The sequence below is a fragment of the Crocuta crocuta genome, unplaced genomic scaffold (genome assembly GCF_008692635.1).
Source record: "Crocuta crocuta isolate KB4526 unplaced genomic scaffold, BGI_CrCroc_1.0 scaffold176, whole genome shotgun sequence".
NCBI classification, from domain to species: Eukaryota; Metazoa; Chordata; class Mammalia; order Carnivora; family Hyaenidae; genus Crocuta; species Crocuta crocuta.
The window spans coordinates 653,018-672,243 of NW_027531905.1; positions in this window are offsets into that span (position 1 = coordinate 653,018).

A 19,226-nucleotide genomic window follows, 5' to 3' on the forward strand; every position below is an offset into this window, starting at 1 on the left:
AGGTAAATTATATTTGGGGAAAAATCAATACCTATATATATTTTTCCTGAGAAATATATATATTCTAATATTTCAGATCCATAATTAGTATTAATAGTGGCCAGTAAATAAGAGGTCAAAATAGATGGTTTAGCTTTGACCTGTGGAAGAAATAATAAATGAGTTCATTAGTATGAGGATGTTCTCTAATGTATTACATATATAACATCTACCATAACACTGCAGTTCATGTCCCTCTACTGCAAATTTATAAGATTCTCTCAGCTTTCCAATCTATTATATCTGAGATCATATACAGAGGATGAATTGTTGAAATGTTTCAATTGTGTTCAAAGACTGTGAACAAATAGCCCATCTGGGTAATCTAAATTCCAAGTTCAAGTAGCAAAGTCCCTCTACTTGATTCTGTGCTCAAATCTGATTTATTTTTAAGGAAAAGAAAAAATATATGTATAATTTAAATATATACTGTACATATATTTTTATACATGTGAACATTTTACATGTGTGTAAGCATATGTTATATAAATATGGTTCAGAGCGATAGGTATAGAGAGAGATGTATAGATATATCTATCAGATAGACACATAAATTGATCGCTAAAGAAAAAAACGTAGGGAAACAAATTGACTATATATTATTTGATTGGACATTAGTTCCCTACATTTGCACAAGGAGCATACTGAATAGTATGTTCCAGATTCTTCTGTGTTGGGTAAAGTAGCCTCATGCATGCAGTCTTTTGACCTCTACTTGACTGCATAGGAATAAACTTTGGACCTGAAACACCTCCTTACCAAGAGATAAAGAGTCTTCACAAACTGTGCTGGACTTAGCACCTTGTGTGAGACTATATTTCCTTGTTAGACTCAGTGTGTGTTCCTTTGTTCTACTTAAGCATGTGTGTCATATGGCACCTGGCCAACTCCACTACTTTATCTGTCCCCTGTAGGGAGACGAGGGTTGGATCCTTCATTCTTGGCCACAGTTACCCTACATTGACTTCCAGGGGGCACCTGCTGGCAATAAGAGACCAATGCCCACTACTGAAGCTCATCTTACTCTGTCTCTTCTCATCATGAGTAAAGTGTCATTCCTTCCAGTGCTTGGTTATATTGTGTTATTCCTTGGTAACTCCAATACCAAGATGCAATGGATGGAAGTATTTAGTTTTCTGCTCCTGATAATAGGCAAGAGAAACCACTTTCTCTGTATTCTGTACACACCTCAACAGCATTGCTCAGTATAGACCTTAAGTTAAATACTTCTCTAATTCTAGTTGGTTAATATGTTAGCTTCAAATTCTTTTTTTTTTTAATGTTTTTTATTTATTGCTAGGAGAGAGAGAGAGAGAGAGAGCGTGAGCAGGGGAGGGTCAGAGAGAGAGGGAGTCACAGACTCTGAAACAGGCTCCAGGCTCTGAGCTGGCAGTCAGCACAGAGCCCGACGCGGGGCTCGAACCCATGAACTGCGAGATCATGACCTAAGCGATAGTCGGATGCTTAACCAACTAAGCCACCCAGGCGCCCCTGTTAGCTTCAAATTCTTAAGAGGATGTGACAAACCACCCCTAAGCTCCCTTCCCCATGTCCTTATCTGCTAGGTTACAGAGAGAAGCAGCCACTGCAGCTTGAAAAAAACACATGAAAAATAAACCTTTGTCAATGACAGAAGAGGTCCCAGGACTAGCAACACATATGTGTGATCCACAAAAGTAAAATCTGAAGGCAGATTTTCACTGGAATCTGTGTCTTTTTATGACATGATTATGTGTCACTCTATTACATGGATACTTTTTTTTTTAAGTAATACAATTAAAAATCAGGATGAGGTTGAAGAACCACAAAAAAAGATAGCAAATGTGCACACATGAAATCCAATTTTCCAGGAGAATTAGATTTTTAGAGATCCAATAGCCTTAAAATTTATTTCAGGGGCACCTGGGTGGCTCAGTAGGTTAAGCATCCGACTTCGGCTCAGGTCATGATCTCACAGTTCATGGGTAGGAGTCCTGCGTCAGGCTCTGTGCTGACAGCTAGCTCAGAGCCTGGAGCCTGCTTCAGATTCTGTGTCTCCCTCTCTCTCTGACCCTCCCCTGCTCTCTCTCTCTCTCTCTCTCTGTCTCTCTTTCTCTAAGAAATAAATAAAACATTAAAATTTTTTTAAAAATATTTCAGAGGTGTTTAACTACCATCCTCATTCTGAATATGTGAAGAAACTAATATGGACAGGAAAACTGACAAAATTGAATTGCATTGTTTTGAAATGATCCATTAATGTTAAGAAGATTTAGCAGATTAATAAACTCAGAATCAACCCATTCTCTTGCACTTCAGAAATTAAGAGTTTAAACCTTTTGTAACAGTCTAGCTCAGAATAGAACTTGTGCTTGATTTCAACCAGCATAGAGCTATGCTTATAAATCTTAATACTGTTTATATTTTAAAGTTTAGCTAAAAATTTTATATTTATTTGACTGACTCGCTAAGGCAAATTTGTAAGAAAATAGACTTCCTGATGTACCTGAAATCTAAATAGATTGGCCCATCTTGATATCTGAGAATATCAATTGGAAAAGATTTAGGAAAGAACAAAACATGGCAATTCTTAAATCACAGTTAAGAGTTCAGACTATAAAACCAGATGACCAGGATTCCAATCCTGACTCTGCTGTTTACCATCCATGTATCCTTCAGTGAGCAGTTAACCTCTTTGCTTCAGTTTCCTTAAGCTGTAACATGGAAAAAATTAATAGACCTCCTTGAATTTGCTCAGAGAAATGAATGTGTTAACATGCATAAATATAAGTGGACCAATACCTATTTTTGAAATATTTCAACACATAGTACATACTGTGATATCTTTTTGTTAATAGTAACATGGCAGGGCTTTTAAGAACATTAAATGAGATCGTTTATGTAATACATATAAAGGACTCAGCATAGGGGCTAATACAAATGAAACTTTAAATAGGAGCATTATCGGGGCGCCTGGGTGGCTTAGTCGATTAAGTGTCCGACTTTTCGCTTAGGTCATGATCTCGCGGTTCGTGGGTTCGAGCCCCGCGTCGGGCTCTGTGCTGACTGCCAGCTCAGAGCCTGGAACCTGTTTCAGTCTGTGACTCCCTCTCTCTCTGACCCTCCCCTGCTCACGCTGTCTCTCTCTCTCTCTCTCCTAGAAATAAATAAAACATTTAAAAAAAAAATAGGAGCATTATCACCATCAAAACCCCTTTTCCTAACCTGTCATCTGGTAAATTCTGATATATAAAGTAAGCAGAAGAAATGTCAGTGGCCCCAGTGCATGCCCGTGAATTTTATGTATAGACCAACTTAGACCCAGATAGAAATAAGCACTGTTAGGGCACCACACAGCAAGAGGTACCATATAGTCCCTCTCTTTGTTCTGGACACAAGATTGAAATAACTATTTAGACACTGTCTTTCTAAAGTGAATACTGAATTCAATTTCTTATATTTCTGTAAGTTATAAATTCAGAGTGTTAATTGACAATATTAGAAACTACACCATGAACTATACACAGTTTCATAAACTGAGAATTTCCATATAAATATACATACAACAAATCTAGTTGTATATAATAGGATTCTGCTACTACTTTGCAAATCTTCCTCACTAAAGAATCAGAAACCTTCCATCACAGATAATGAAGAAAACTGTGTCTCACAGATCTTACCCAATTTCCTCTCCCTTCTTCACAGGGATTCTGAATTGTTGACTAATCTCTTATGTTTCTTCCTATTCTGGTCTCATGCCAGCCTGGGATGGGCACTTGATTGTATGAGGGCTTTTTATACTGATTGCAGACAATTCATTCTATTTCCATCTACGAGTACCAAAAGTTCAGGCCTTTTAAGAGGAAGATTTAACCATGTTTCTATATCTCCAGCTATCAGTGCTCAAAATGACAAAGAATTTAAGCAGATTTCTCTGCTTTAATGAAAGAGACAGAATGTCTGCCTTTAGATATTTATTATAAAGAAACAATTTCTATCCATTTGAATAATGCCCAGTTTTCTCTATGCCTTTCCATCCAGAGGATTCTATAATCTGTATTTATCTTTTCACTTGCTGATCCACTCAACAAATATTTTTTGAGTGTTTGCTGGGCCTGGGGAGATACAGCGCACAAGACATAACCCCTAGCTTCAGAGTTAACTGCATTTACAAAAAGAGTAAATACTATCTAATTACTTAGATAAAAGAAATTGTTTATTATCTATATGTGAGAGAAGTCTTGGTTTCTATGATGCATTCTGAGTACTTTTATACCAAGCATCCTTTTAGAAATTCTCAACTTGTTCTGAAAACCTTAACATCAGTGTCACACAGACTGTTCATCCAGTTTCATTTTCCTAAATAAGCAAACACTGCAGTGTGGTAGATGGTACTGGCTACGGTAATTAAGATAAACTCTGTAAAGACAGAAAAGTCTTAAGCCTGGAAACTTCATAGGCTGTTAGATTGATTTCACATAATGTACCTCCAAGGCCCATCCTTTTTATTTCAGAAGGGTTTAAAACAAAGCTCCAGTTACAACTACATTAGCCACTTAAGTAAATTCACGAGAATAGATATTTCCTAAGATATTTCCACATTAGCTCAGTTACTTAATGAAACAATCATCTAAAGAATATGAGAGTAAAATATAATACAAAATATTCCTGATAAAAAGGGAAGAGATGCTTTAAAACAAATGCTAACGCTATCGAAGAGAAGAGCAATGAGAAGATTAGAATATCTCTTATCCACGGATACAACAAATAATTTTTGAGCTCCTAACATAAGTAAAGTACTGTGACAAGTGCTGAAAGTACAATGATGAATATGACTTAATTGGTGACATATTAAAAGTATAGGGTCTAGGGGCGCCTGGGTGGCTTAGTCCATTAAGCGTCCAACTTTCACTTAGGTCATGATCTCGCAGTTCGTGGGTTCGAGCCCCGCGTGGGGCTCTGTGCTGACTGCCAGCTCAGGGCCTTTCAGAGTCTGTATCTCCCTCNAAGTATAGGGTCTCATTGCGGAATGACAATGACTATTTAACTTGTATTAAATGTATGGGACTACTTCAAGATTTTTTACAACTGTTATTTTTTATTCTCAATTATTTGATGAAATCCCTAAATTTTCAACCTTGTATTTCTATTTCTGTGTGTGTATATATATATACGCATGCATATGTATTTCTAAACATAGGTTCACATATGTGCATATATTTTTTAATTTATTAATAGAAGTGATTGTAATTTCATCTCACTTAGGTTTTTTTTTCTAGAGGAGTCCTTGAATACATGAAATTGTAGAAATAATTGAGATTAAGGATATAGTTAATAATGGAAGATATATGTATAAAACATTTATAATTTGGATATTTTGTTTAAATTTATAGGAAATCATTGAAAGTATTATTATTTATTCACATGGAACACTTACCCTCAAAACACCATTAAAAATTCTATTCTCACAAGATTGTTACATTTAAGACAATTAATTAACAGCCTAGAACTGAAATGTTACATATCTTCTCAGTTCTTATTTCAATGCACTTTGACCTACCATTGTTTTAAGAACAATGGAATGCAATCAAAATATTAAAGAGGAAAAAAAGGTCCCACCCAAGAAGATCAGGATGATGCCAATTTGGGTACAATGACAACATTTATCATAGAACACAGGCCCTTTCATGGCCTGACTCCTGCTTAACTTTCCAGATTCTTCTTTTGTCATTTTCTGCCTTACACTTAATACTACAGGAACATCGAATGATACGCTATGTCCTACACATATTCTGTTGTCTCTCATTTCACTGTCTCTGCTCATTCTTTCTCCTCTGCCTGGAATATCTGTCTCCCTCCTTCACTTTTTTTCTTATTCATGCACATTTTCCAATTCTCAGCTCAGACAACTCAGATACCTTCCTTAGTTACTACCCAACTCTTCCAAGCTGTTTCTTCTCAGTATTCCAGGTATCTCTACCCCTACACAAATCACATTGTAGTAGTAGCATTAGATTGAACTGAATGAAATTGCCATTATTTGGTTGATGTTGACCTACAAAAATGGTGAGTCATTCTCTACCACCAGGCTGTAAATTTCTTTGGGATGGGTCTTACTAATTAATCACTGTCTACTCCTTCCCTGTTTAGAATGGAATCCAATACCTATTTGTTTACCTGAATAAATAGGCAATTTATAAACAATTGCAGAAATTTCAAGGATGTTCCTCAACTGTTCCACACCCTAAATTTAAGCCAATTTGTGTCCACTCACCCCTCCAGTGGGATAAATGCATGGTTAAACCAAATATTTTTGCTAATATGATGTTGTTTTGATAATGAAACAGGGCCTCATACAATGTTTTTTGTTGGCTGTTCTTGCAAATTGCATGGCTTCTTTATGACTATATCTTCAACAGAGATCTGAGAAAATCTGTCCCCTAGCAACGGCTCTCTGTAAATTACATTCATAAATCAATACAAGGAGAGGGAGTGAGAGATGTGGGGTGAAGCATTTCTTGGTTGAGCATAATTTTAACTTGAGACAAGATTCAATTGATTCAAGCTGATTATGGACTGAACTGTCTCTGTTCCTCCTTTGCTTTGGTTCTGTATACCTCAGGTTCATCCAAAAAGATTCTGCTTGCATCACCCCTCCTGTGACTTCCTGGGGCCGATCATTCCTGGCAAACGGAATATGAATAAGAAGCCAACACATGATTTACCTCCTACCACTCACTACTCATTTATCCATATTTAGCAGATGTCCACTATGTTCCAGGAATTAAGATAGAATTAGAAAGATGGGTAAAAACTCTTGCAAGATGAGGAATATCTCTTGCACTCAAAGAGCTCTGAATTTAGTAGGAGGAATGAGACGTATAAATAAACAAAGACCAAATAGATGGAAACTCATATTAAAGATATATACCAAGCACAGTGGTAAGCAGAAAGACTTTTCTGAAAAATACCTGTAGGATCTGACAATTAGAACATTGGTGGCCCTGGTAAAAATAGTATGGAAAAGGATCCCAGCCACTAATTGGTTAAACTATGATTTACAGATAAGGGAGTGAGAGAAATCAATAGTGAAGACTATTATTTCTATGTGTATGCGTGATATAAATTATAATATTAATACTGAAATGAAATAAATTTGAATTATGGAAAGAAAAAGAGATAGAATACCTACAAATATCTATATGTGTATACTCTTACTGACCCTATGGGCTAGCTATCTTTATTTTCTGCCTTTTATGAAGAAGGAAACTAATAAATGGGACTTGAGCAACAAAAGTAAAACCATCATGAGTTGGGCTTTTTTCATATTAAATCCATTTTCCCACATTGTATGTAGATTCTATCTTACAAAGCACTTTTACATTTAGTATTGTCAACCCTAACAGGCATTTAAATCAGAAAAAAAAAAAAAAAGAATGAGATAAAGATTAAGTAATTTGTTCAAGGTCACATTGTTACAAAACTTGCATCTTATCTAAGACTCTACCTAAATGGCACAATACCCAAAGTCTAAAAGAAGCCAATGTTTTCATAATTGGTGTCTCTTGCACATCCTTTTCTCCTCTGCTCCCATTTGCCAACCAAGCTGAGGCAAAATAATGTAGTGATTAAGAACAAGAAGCAGGGTGCCTGGGTGCCTCGGTTGGTTTAGCATCCAACTCTTTATTTCAGCTCAGGTCATGATCTCATGGTTCATGAGATCAAGCCCCATGTCAGGCACTGCGCTGACAGTATGGAGCCTGCTTGGCATTTTCTGTTTCCCTCTTGCCCCTCTGGTGCTCTCTCTTTTTCTCTCTCAAAACAAACAAACATTTAAAAGAAAAAGAGGCAAGCGGCAAGATTCTATAGCCAAAATGCCTCTACTCAAATCCAGGCTTTGCCACTTACACTGTGACCTTCGCTAAGTAACTTAACTTCGGTGTGACATAGTTTGTTTTTCTGTAAAATGGAAATGATAATAATTATACCTATAGCATAAGACTGTTTTGAAGATTATATGAATAAATCGGAGGCAAGCACTTTAGACAGTGTCTTGTACATAGTCAGTACTATATACCTATTTCCTATCATTATTATTATTATTTCTTTGTTGTATAATATCTTAGAAGATGACAGATATCAGAAGAGGGTAAATAGCCAGATCCATTCCTTCTACTTGCCACCACTTGTGAACCCAGACATTCCTTTGAGATGTTTAAAAAGGGAGATGGGGCACCTGGGTGGCTCAGTCAGTTAAGCATCTGACTTCAACTCAGGTCATGATCTCATGGGGCTGGTGTGCCCTTCCCCCACTCTCTGTCTCTCCCTCTCGCCCTTTCTCTCTTCTCTCTCCCAAAAATAAACATTTAAAAAAGGGAGACATTTTACCACAAATTCTGAGGGAAAGGGGAAAGAATGTAACAAAAAATGCTTAACTGAAACAAAATTTGAGGATGTTTTTATCCATGCCATCTCTTTTCTAATATTAGCCCTAGTATTGAAGGTTACTTTGATGTTTAACTTACCCACTAACCTCAAAAAAAATAACTTCCACCTTTCTCCCTACATTATAGTAAACAGTGAAGAGCATGCTTAGGATTCTCTCTCTCCCTCTGTCTCTGTCCCTTTCTCTCTCTCTCTCTCTCTCAAAATAAATATGTAAACATAAAAAAAATTCAAAACAGGCAAAAGGGGGTGTGGGGTGGGGGAAGGCTAGGGAACAGAAATGTGAGAGGTAGCCAAGAGCAAATTTTGCAGAGCAGATTTCTCTGTTATTATCTGATATCTTCTCATTTCAGCTTTGTAGCTCTTGAGGGAATATGCTGTCTTGAAATTTCATCAAATGGATGCTCCAAGTTATTCCTCCCAATCTGAATATGCCTCCAAGAAAGAAAAGTAGATCACACCCAATTTGCCATTATGTTTTTCAAGTGTTTAAAACAAATTATGTTAGAAAAATAATAAAAATGTTTAAGTGTAAAACTTGAAGGACTATAATGGTTATTAAGCACTATTATATTCCTAGTCTCTAAGATTAGTGCCATTGACCCTTGAAAAACACAAGTTTGGATTATATGGGTCCACTTATACATGGATTTTTTAACTATAAATACAGTATAGTAGTATAAATAAATTGTCTCTTCCTTATGATTCTCTTAATAACATTGTCATTTCTTTAGCTTATGTTACTATAAGAATGTAGTATATAATACATATAACATATGAAATACGTATTAATCAACTGTTTATGTTATCAGTAAGGCTTCAAAGCTTTTGGGGAGTCAAAATTATACGTGGATTTTTTTTTAATTTAAACATTTTTAATTATTTTTGAGAGACAGATACAGAGCACAAGCAGGGGAGGGCTAGAGAGAGGGGGAGACACAGAATCCGAAGCAAGGTCTGAACTGTCAGCATAGAGCCCAACACAGGGCTCGAACCTACAAATCATGAGACCATGACCTGAGTCAAAACCAGACACTTAACTGACTGAGCCTCCCAGGTGCCCCTAAAAGTTACACATGGATTTTTGACCTCACTATGGGGGAGGGAGTTGGCATCCCTACCTCCCCTGTTGTTCAAGGGTCAACTGCATTTTTAATATATTATTAAATCCCTATAATTATACTACAAAGAAAATATTAGTTCCATGTTACATAAATGAAACTAAAGCTCAAAGAAGTCAAATAACTTGCCAAGACTATAGAGCTAATAAGTGCAAACCTCTGTGCAATTTAAATATGGATCTAATTTTACTCAGAGAATGAAGAAAGAAAATAATATGAGCTCTTTCTAGATTGAGGAGAACCTAAAAAAAACATAACAGTTATTACCAAACTCCCTGAACAAAGAATATGCAGATAATTAGATTGAAACAAATTAATTAATATTTAATTCTCCTCTGTAATAAGTGAACAAATTTTCCATATTATATATTTTTAGCTATACACTATAAAAGAACACAAAGATTACTTTGTCAAATTTACATTTGAACATATAGTTGTATCTATAATGTGCACTTTCATCTTTATATATCAGAGAATTGCTTGAAGACTTGAAACATGACTTTTGGGGGGCACCTGGGTGGCTCAGTCAGTTGGGCATCCAGCTTTGGCCTGGAGCCTGTCTTCGGATTCTGTGTCTCCCTCTCTCTCTGACCCTCCCCTGCTCATGTTCTCTCTCTCTCTCAAATAAAAAAATAAATTAGTAAATAAATAACATTAAAGAAACCTGACTTTTTGGGATCCACTCTTGTTGCTCATGAAATACATGACAATTATTTTCACTCAAGATGCAAATAATATTCCCAATTAGTTTGATGATTTCTTTCCTTTCTTTGCTATGGTAAAACCAGAATATTTTTTGGTTTTGAAGTGAGGGGTATGATTCTTTATCTCCCTTTTTTTAAAGTTAATGAGATAAATTGAGGAGGAGCCTGGAGGAGAGACTTTAAAAGAAATTAAAGTTTTTTTTAAATCATTTGCAAAGTCAATTCATTGCCTCACTTTATATTAAAACAAGGAATCAGGAATAATGAGGCCAACTTTTTGTCCATTCACCAGAGAATTACACACATTTTTATATTCGCAAAGAGAAAGAAGAGTTTTTGTTTTGTTTTGCTTTGCATTTTAAAGAGAAGTTTCTCTCAGTCTCACTTGCTGTATCTTTCATGAAAGCATCAACAAGTCTCTATTCTCTGCAACCTGTGGGTAACCTTTCTGTTGTTAGATTTGGATTCTATTGCAATAGGATGCACCAACCAACATTATTATTTATTTTACATAAGTTATTTGGAGCTAGAGTCAGAAGACATCATAACATATTCAATTCAATTCAGAAAACACTGATTGAGCCTCCTGTAGGAATAAAACAATAGAGTGAGCATTATATGAATTCAGTGATTAATAAAGTGCTCTTGCTGACTTCCAGCATCTCACGTCTAGCTGTTGAATAACTCTAATATGGGACAACAAGTGTTAGATCCCATAACAGACATTCAGATAGAGTGTTATATTCAAGCTGTCATCAGTAAGAATACTTATTCTAAATATAAGTATTCCATGTCCTGAATCTGAAGACTTCACTTATGATGGTCAACTACCCATAATATGGAAACAATGCTTCTTACCAAAACCAGTTGAGTTTGTTTCCAATGCTTTAGTCCTTCAGAAATTCATGTGGGCCAACCACCACATGCTGACAAACACTTCCATACCATTCTCTCTCATGCCTGCTAAGTACTATGATCAGTGGTAAGTCAGGGTTTTTCAGCAGCACTGGCAGAAGAGACTCAGTTAGGTATAAACTATTCTCTTGAAATAATAATAGTAATTAACACTCTGGCTTCTGTCTGGGAATGTTCTCTTTTACAACTGAGTCTATTCAATCAAGTGAGATAGGCATGAATGACAAAATTAAGTGTTACCACTGTCAGCCAGATGTTAGATTCATCAAGTCAGCCCAGACAACCAATGTCATTTTAGGATCCTCTCACATCCTCCATACTAGTCCTGCCTGATTCTATTATGCTTCCTCTAAGGAATAGAACCTCTGAGGATCATTCTCCCCCAAATAAGCTTGCCTTCAAAATATGGATTAGCCTCTGAGGCTCAGTTTCTACAGATGACCTGCTAAGTAACAGTTAATTAATCCCAAAAGTAATCTGTGAGAGATAAATAATGAACCCATTTACCTTGGCTTCCTACCCTCTGTAAACTTCCTCTTCTAAACTGCATTCTAAAAACCATTCCACCTGTTATCTACAAAAAAAAAAGACATTTAATCATTGTGTTGCTATAGTAATTAATTAGGGAGATAGTTGAGGGAACATGGAGTTTTACAATCTAATCAAATTATATTATATAAATAGCACCCGATAAGCATGTATGAGGAACATATAAAAATATGAAACAAATACTAACTAGAGGAAACATAGTCATAAGTCAAGGGCTCTATCTTATGTCTTGGCTAAAAATCTTTTCTTGGTAAAGCCAATACCATTTTATATATCCTGTAAGGATTTGAACTTGATCCTTCCCTTGGAACAATTGTCAAGAACATTACCATTACCTATGGCTGAAAAACAACTACTGTGTTCCATTCCTCTGGGGGAAAAATAGGTAGGTAGGTAGGTAGGTAGGTAGGTAGGTAGATATTCTGCGCCAACATAATTTCCAAGTTACATCTTGGAAAATCTAAAAAGACAAATAATTTTCAAAGGGGCCACTGAAAGAAAGTCCCTCTTTTATTTTGTTGTTTTTCATAGACAGATATCTCATTGTTAAAAAAAAAAGGAATTACTCTTCTACAGTAGATGGAAATTTTTCCTTGTTTTAATATTTTTTTGTAAGCAACAATTTCTCTTGTAAGCAAACATTTTGCCTGAAAATAAAACTAAAATATAGACACAGTTCCCAGTTCTGCTTCAATAAGCCCCAGAAATATTTGGTTGTGCATGCAAATGTGGGTACTGGTATTTGTTTTTATAAAAAATACTTCCTGTTCAGAGAAAAGAATCAATGAGGGCAAGACTCTCAGGTATTGCTATCTTAAAGACCCCAATCAACTGAAAAAAGAACATCATGAAAGCATCTTCCAATTGAAAAAAAATAAGATGGGGTGCAATTCATCAAATCTAGGAAAACAACTGTCAGGGACCAGAAGAATAGTCTCCTTAATACTATTAGAATCAGAGGACTGAAAGGAACCTGGATAGTTTATTTAACTTACTACTGATCTCATATCTAAATCATCTCACAAAGAAGATGCACCACTATGTTCATCTCCCAAGCAGAGAAAGGTTTCACAACATCCCAAGCAATTTAAAACTGTTTAGAAAACCTTTGGAAGACATTCTTTTTGTAGTTTATGTAAATCTCACCTCTGTTCTTTAAATATATTTATATCCTTAGTGGAATGCAAGAATAAGTGGTTATAACCTTTATATCATAACCTTTTCATATTTTGGTGACAACTGTTGTCTTTCTTAACTTGCTCTTCCAAAAGCTAAATAAACTCAGTTCCACTGATCTGTCTTTATATATGCCAAGTAGGTCATTCAGTGCAATCTCTTAAGCATTTGAGTAATGTCTCTCTGAACCCTGCCAAATTTTTTACATCTCCATTTAGATGGGGAACCCAGATGTCAACAAAATCTTGCACCATCTATAAATCTTGCAAGATCTTGCACCATCTATAAACAAAACAGTAATTTCCTGAATGATGATTGTAGTTTTAATACTTTTAGTAGAGATTTATGAAGAAAATTATTTAGACTATAATCTGGTTCTCAAAACAAACAAAAGTTCATAGTAGGTGCCATGGCTTTTGACTGATTAAGTAATAGCTTGATGTTTGCATTCAAAAATTCATCATGGCTTCCTGCCCTAGTAGAGTAAGTGGTACTTCATTAACACTTGTAGAAAACAAGAGTACTAATATATTCCATACGTTGGACAACAGACAGTGTAGGATTATAATTCCAAAAGAAAGGAAACAAATGAGGTATACCATAGAACGGCCTGGGCTTTTTACCTAGAGGCATATTCTAGACTGCTGCATAGAAAGGGAAATACAGGGGCGCCTGGGTGGCTCAGTCAGTTAAGCGTCCAACTTCAGCTCAGGTCATGATTTCACAGTTCATGTGTTCAAGCCCCGCATCACTGGGCTCTGTGATGACAGCTAGCTCAGAGCCTGGAGCCTGTTTCAGATTCTAGAAGTCCCTCTCTCTCTGACCCTCCCTTGTTCATGCTGTCTCTCTCTCTTTCTCTCTCTCTCAGAAATAAATTAAAAACATAAAAAAAATTTAAGAAAGGGAAATACAAACAGACTATGGAGGTATCACTGGGTTGAGGAGACAGCAGAGTTCTGAGAAATGAAGATGAATGTNGAAAAAGAACTCCAGAAATCGGCATAAGAGCCTCTTGACTCTTTGACTACTGAGCTGCACATCTGTTGGGAGCGAAACATAGGAGACAAAATGAAACAACCAGTAGGGAAAAAAACAAGTGTCAGAGTTTACAGAAGGCTGGAAGATATCCACATTTCAGTCAGCCAGAGGGAGAACCTTCACTGAACACCTGGAGCGTTCAGGAGAAACTCCAGAAAGGCCACACCTTAGGAGTAAGGCCAACTTCTTCCTAATATAACATTAACTCTGAACACACCCTAACAAATCCCAGAAAGGAAACAAAAGCCCAAAGAATCAAGACATTCTTTAAGAAATTATCTACTGTCATAACAAAGGCCTTTTAAAGGATAGATAGGAAATCTAAACTACTCAACAACCAGACAAATGAAACAGAAAAAGGTGAGCTCAAGCCCTGCATTGGGCTCTGTGCTAACAGCTCAGAGCCTGGAGCCTGCTTAGGATTCTGTGTCTCTCTTTCTGTCTGCCACACCCCAACTCGCACTTGGCTCTCTCTCTCTAAAAAAGAATTAAACATTTAAAAAAATAATGCAATATCAGAAATAACAAATTCACTGAAATAAATGTACAAAAAGAAATTAATTTTACTGTATGTAAATTATGTTTCAATAAGTCTGACTCTAAAAAATGTCCTTAATGGGATTAACAATTCATTAGATACGCAGAAGAAAAGGCCAAGAACTAGAGACAAAGCAATAGAAAATCCACAAACTGGAGAGAGAAGAAAGGCACCAAAACAAAAAGGTGTCAAGACTTAGGGGACAGTGTCATCTGGTCTAACACGTGTAAGTGAGCTCCAGAGGAAGGGACAAAGAAAATATTTAAATAAATAATAGCTGGAAAAAAAATAATAGTTCAAAATGATTAATCCGTAGAACCAAGAAACACAATGAACCCTAATCAAAATGAGCACTACAAGAAAACTACATCAAAGGGGCGCCTGGGTGGCTTAGTCGGTTAAGCGTCCGACTTTCACTTAGGTCATGATCTCGCGGTTCGTGGGTTCGAGCCCCGCGTCGGGCTCTGTGCTGGCTGCCAGCTCAGAGCCTGGAGCCTGTTTCAGTCTGTGACTCCCTCTCTCTCTGACCCTCCCCTGCCCACACCGTCTCTCTCTCTCTTTCCTAGAAATAAATAAAACATAAAAAAAAAAAAAAACTACATCAAGGTATAATATAGTCAAATTTATAAAACCAATGATAATGAGGAAATCCTAGAAGTAGCTGGGGAGGAGAAGGGAAATAAAAAGATACTTGACATCATTAGTTGTCAGGGTAGAACAAATTTAAACCACAGTGAGGCACCACTACATACCTACTAGAAAATCTGAAACTAAACAGACTAATTATCCCAAGTGTTGTTATATGCAGAGAGCAACCAAACTTTTCATAGCATGCTATTTCACAAGTATAAAATGATATATGCAATTTTTAAAAAATTAACATTCTATACTATGGCACAGTGGTTTCATTATTACATATTAAAAGAAATAAGATACATATCCACAAATTGACTTATTAAAGGAATGTATATAGCAACTTATTCCAACCAAAACCTGAGAATATTTCAAATGTCCACCAAGAGGAAAATAGGTAAACATATTGTAGCACATTCATACAACAGAATATTAATTACATTAATTTAAGTATAATTCAGAGGAAAGCAATGTTACTGCCTTTAAAGACGGAGAAAGCAGGAACATGAGCAGCCTTTAGAAGCTGGAAAGAAACAAAGAAACATTCTTCCTTAGAGCCTTCCAAAACGAACACCACTCTGCTCATACTATGATTTTGGTCCAGTGAGATGCATGTTGGACTTTTAACCTACAGAACTGTAAGCTAATAAATCTTAGTTGTTTTAAGCCACAGGTTTGTGGCAAATTGTTACAGTAGCAATAGCGAATATCTATAGATCTTCAAACTCTGGTATTAACCAATAATCCTTACTAATATGCTATTTTACTTTTGACTAGCTAATCTTTATTTTAAGCATAATTATAACAAGTTTAGTTAGTTTCAATCTATAGATCTTCAAACTCTGGTATTAACCAATAATCCTTACTAATATGCTATTTTACTTTTGACTAGCTAATCTTTATTTTAAGCATAATTATAACAAGTTTAGTTAGTTTCACACCTGGCCAATGGAAACTCTTCATATCAAAATGGAATTGCCTTAGGGCACCTGGGTGGCTCAGTTGGTTAAGCATCCCACTCTTGATTTCAGCTCAGGTCATGATCTCACAGTTCATGGGTTCAAGAGCCACATCTGTCTCTGCAGATGGTGTTGAGCCTGCCTGGGATTCTCTCTCTCTCTCTCTCTCTCCCTCTCTCTCAAAATTCTCATTTGTGCTATCTCTCTCTCTCAAAATAAATAAGTAAACAAAATTTTTTTAATAGAATTGCCTAATTCAATGATGTGTCTGTAAGAATGTTTGTAAGAAAGTAAGGAATTCTAATCACAAATTCCTACACAAGGAATAAGCCTTTGTCTTATATGAAAACATTGGACAACAGAAATATGTTTTATGTTTTATTCAAGTGAAATACTCATTTTATTATATAACATTTTTATAGATCCTACTTTTACCAACTTTTTCACTAAACTATCTTTCCCAATCATATTGAAACCAAAAGAACTTCCATTGAAGTACTAAAAAGAGCTACACTGACAACAGCAAAAAATAAGGTTGAAGATCCACAAGTGAGTGAAAGGTTTATAGAAAAATCTTAATATGCTAAAAAAATATATAGTCGAAGCATAGAATGATGGACAATGGATCTTGAGAGCACCTAATTATATTACTGCTTTTCTATGTGATGCAATAACTGACCTTTTTAATAACAAACACTAATTGGCAAAAACATTGAGCCAAGGCTTTCACATATGCTAATGAAATAGAAACATAAGAAATAAAGTTTTAGGTGATATTCATTAAAACTGCCAAAGTATATAAATGTTGATCCTTCAAAGAATATTTGATTATTGGAAACTTTCCTTTAGAATCTGAAAGTAGGGGCATTTGGGTGGCTCAGTCCGTGAAGCTACCAACTCTTGATTTTGGCTCAGGTCGTGATCTCACAGTTCATGAGTTCGAGCCCTGCATTGGGCTCCACACTGGTGGAGCAGAGCCTGCTTGAGATTCTTTCTCCTCCCTCTCTCCCTGCCTCTCTCTCTCCTCTGCCTCTCCACCACTCATGATCTCTTTCTCTGTCTCTCTGTCTCTCTCAGAATAAATAAATAAACTAAACAAAAGAATTGTAAAAATTAAAAAAAAACAGTAGAAAGTATTTTTGTCAGCTATTAACAATACCTTAGTGCTAAAATGAGACTTCTGCCTTCATATTTGCAATTGCAAGATGTTCAGAATCCATTAGTTTATTATAGTACTTTAAATATATTAGTTTTCCACAGACCCTCCCCCCAATCCTTTCTTTATTTCTACAAAAGAATATTCATATACTAGAGGCAACACATTTTTCAAACTCAAATATAATATTTTTACATAGATGACAGTTTAGATAAAACGTTATATTTTACACTAAGGGAAATTTAAGTGAGTATTTATTAAGGAGTTTTAATGACAATAATTATAAGAAATAATTATAAGAGAAAAAGGGCTTTTTTTTTCTTTTCAATTTGAATAGAAAGCTTTTAATGTCTCTGGAATATCAACTGTATTGAAGTCATTTGTTATTCTGGGTTTTAATGCCATGTTTCTTTCTGGTGAACAATGGTTTTGTCATTTGTTACCTTTACAGCATTCTTTACTAAATCTGTACTAAGCAACAGACTGGGGACAGCAGGCTATCAGAGACAATAAAATGAAACATTTTGAGGAATGAGACTTGCAGCCATTTACAAAAGAAAAAAGAAAACCCTAGACCAAGTATTAAAAAAAAAAAAAACCTAATTCTGTCAGCATATACTAATTTTTAAGACTTAACCATTTCAATGCTGATTATGCTCCTTTTCAGTTCTCTAAATAGAGTACAAGAGAGGAAAGTGAGGCAATACTCACAATTCCTTTTCAAAGAAAAACCCAACTAGAAAACATGGGCAAGAATTTTCACTGCATCCATATGGCAGAGAAAGAGAGACAGAGACAGAGAGCATCATATCACTATCAAGAATCTATTTTTGTGACACAGACCTTAATTTATGCACTCATTCACTTATTCACTCATATTGCTGGTGGGAGAACCTTTTTCTGGGAATTAGCTCATTGCCTCATTGGTAATTTTCTCCTGACATGGATACCAACTCAAAACATTATAAGAGAATAGATGCAAATAAACTGTAAGGTCATAAACTACAGTATGAAAAGCATTGACTTTGGAATCGAACAGACCTGGGTTTGAATCCTCATCCCAATCCTTATTAGTTAGGTGAACATAAGCAAAGTTCTCTATGAGACTCTATGAATCTCTTTTTCTTTGTAAAAAAGCTATAATAATATTTACTAGAAACTGTAATAATATTTACTAGAAGTATAATATTTATTAGAATATTTATTGAAAATAATATTTGCAGTTTGGATAGCTTGCAGGAAAACAGGATTTGGTGAAGTTTTGTGAAATGCATTTGCATACCCTCCAACTCAATTCTTCTAACTCTTCAGNAGAGGGAGTGACAGACTCTGAAACAGGCTCCAGGCTCTGAGCTGGCAGTCAGCACAGAGCCCGACGCGGGGCTCGAACCCACAAACCGTGAGATCATGACCTGAGCGAAAGTCGGACGTTTAACCGACTAAGCCACCCGGGCGCCCCTAATATATTTTTAAAATATTTAACTTAACATAATGTTAAATATAGACAAGTCATGGTTGAATGACTTCTTCAACTTAAACATCAAAAATATAGATCTATAATTCTTAAAAGTCTTATGATGTTTTTAAAGCAAGATAGCAAAAACCTCATTCAAAAGATGTTCAGTTTGAGTCTCCCATATTAAGATAAGGTAACTGAAATAAATACAATAGAAACCAAAAGTATAGGAAACTTAGGAGCAATGAGGAAGGACAAGAAAATTTGGCATTATATAGCCTAAAAAAGTAAACAATGAAAAGGTAATATGTAGCTCTTTTCCATTATATTTCAATTCAAAATTGCTGACTTTTATGGGGTACATTAAGATTCTTTTCATTTATTTTCTTTTCCAACTCCCCATGAGCTTCACAAGAAAGTTTTTTTTAAACTAAAGCAATAACTTTCTTCTCCCACCAAGGAAGATACATAACTATGAATGCATGGAGAAAGTTTACTTTGTGTCTGTCATTCAGAGA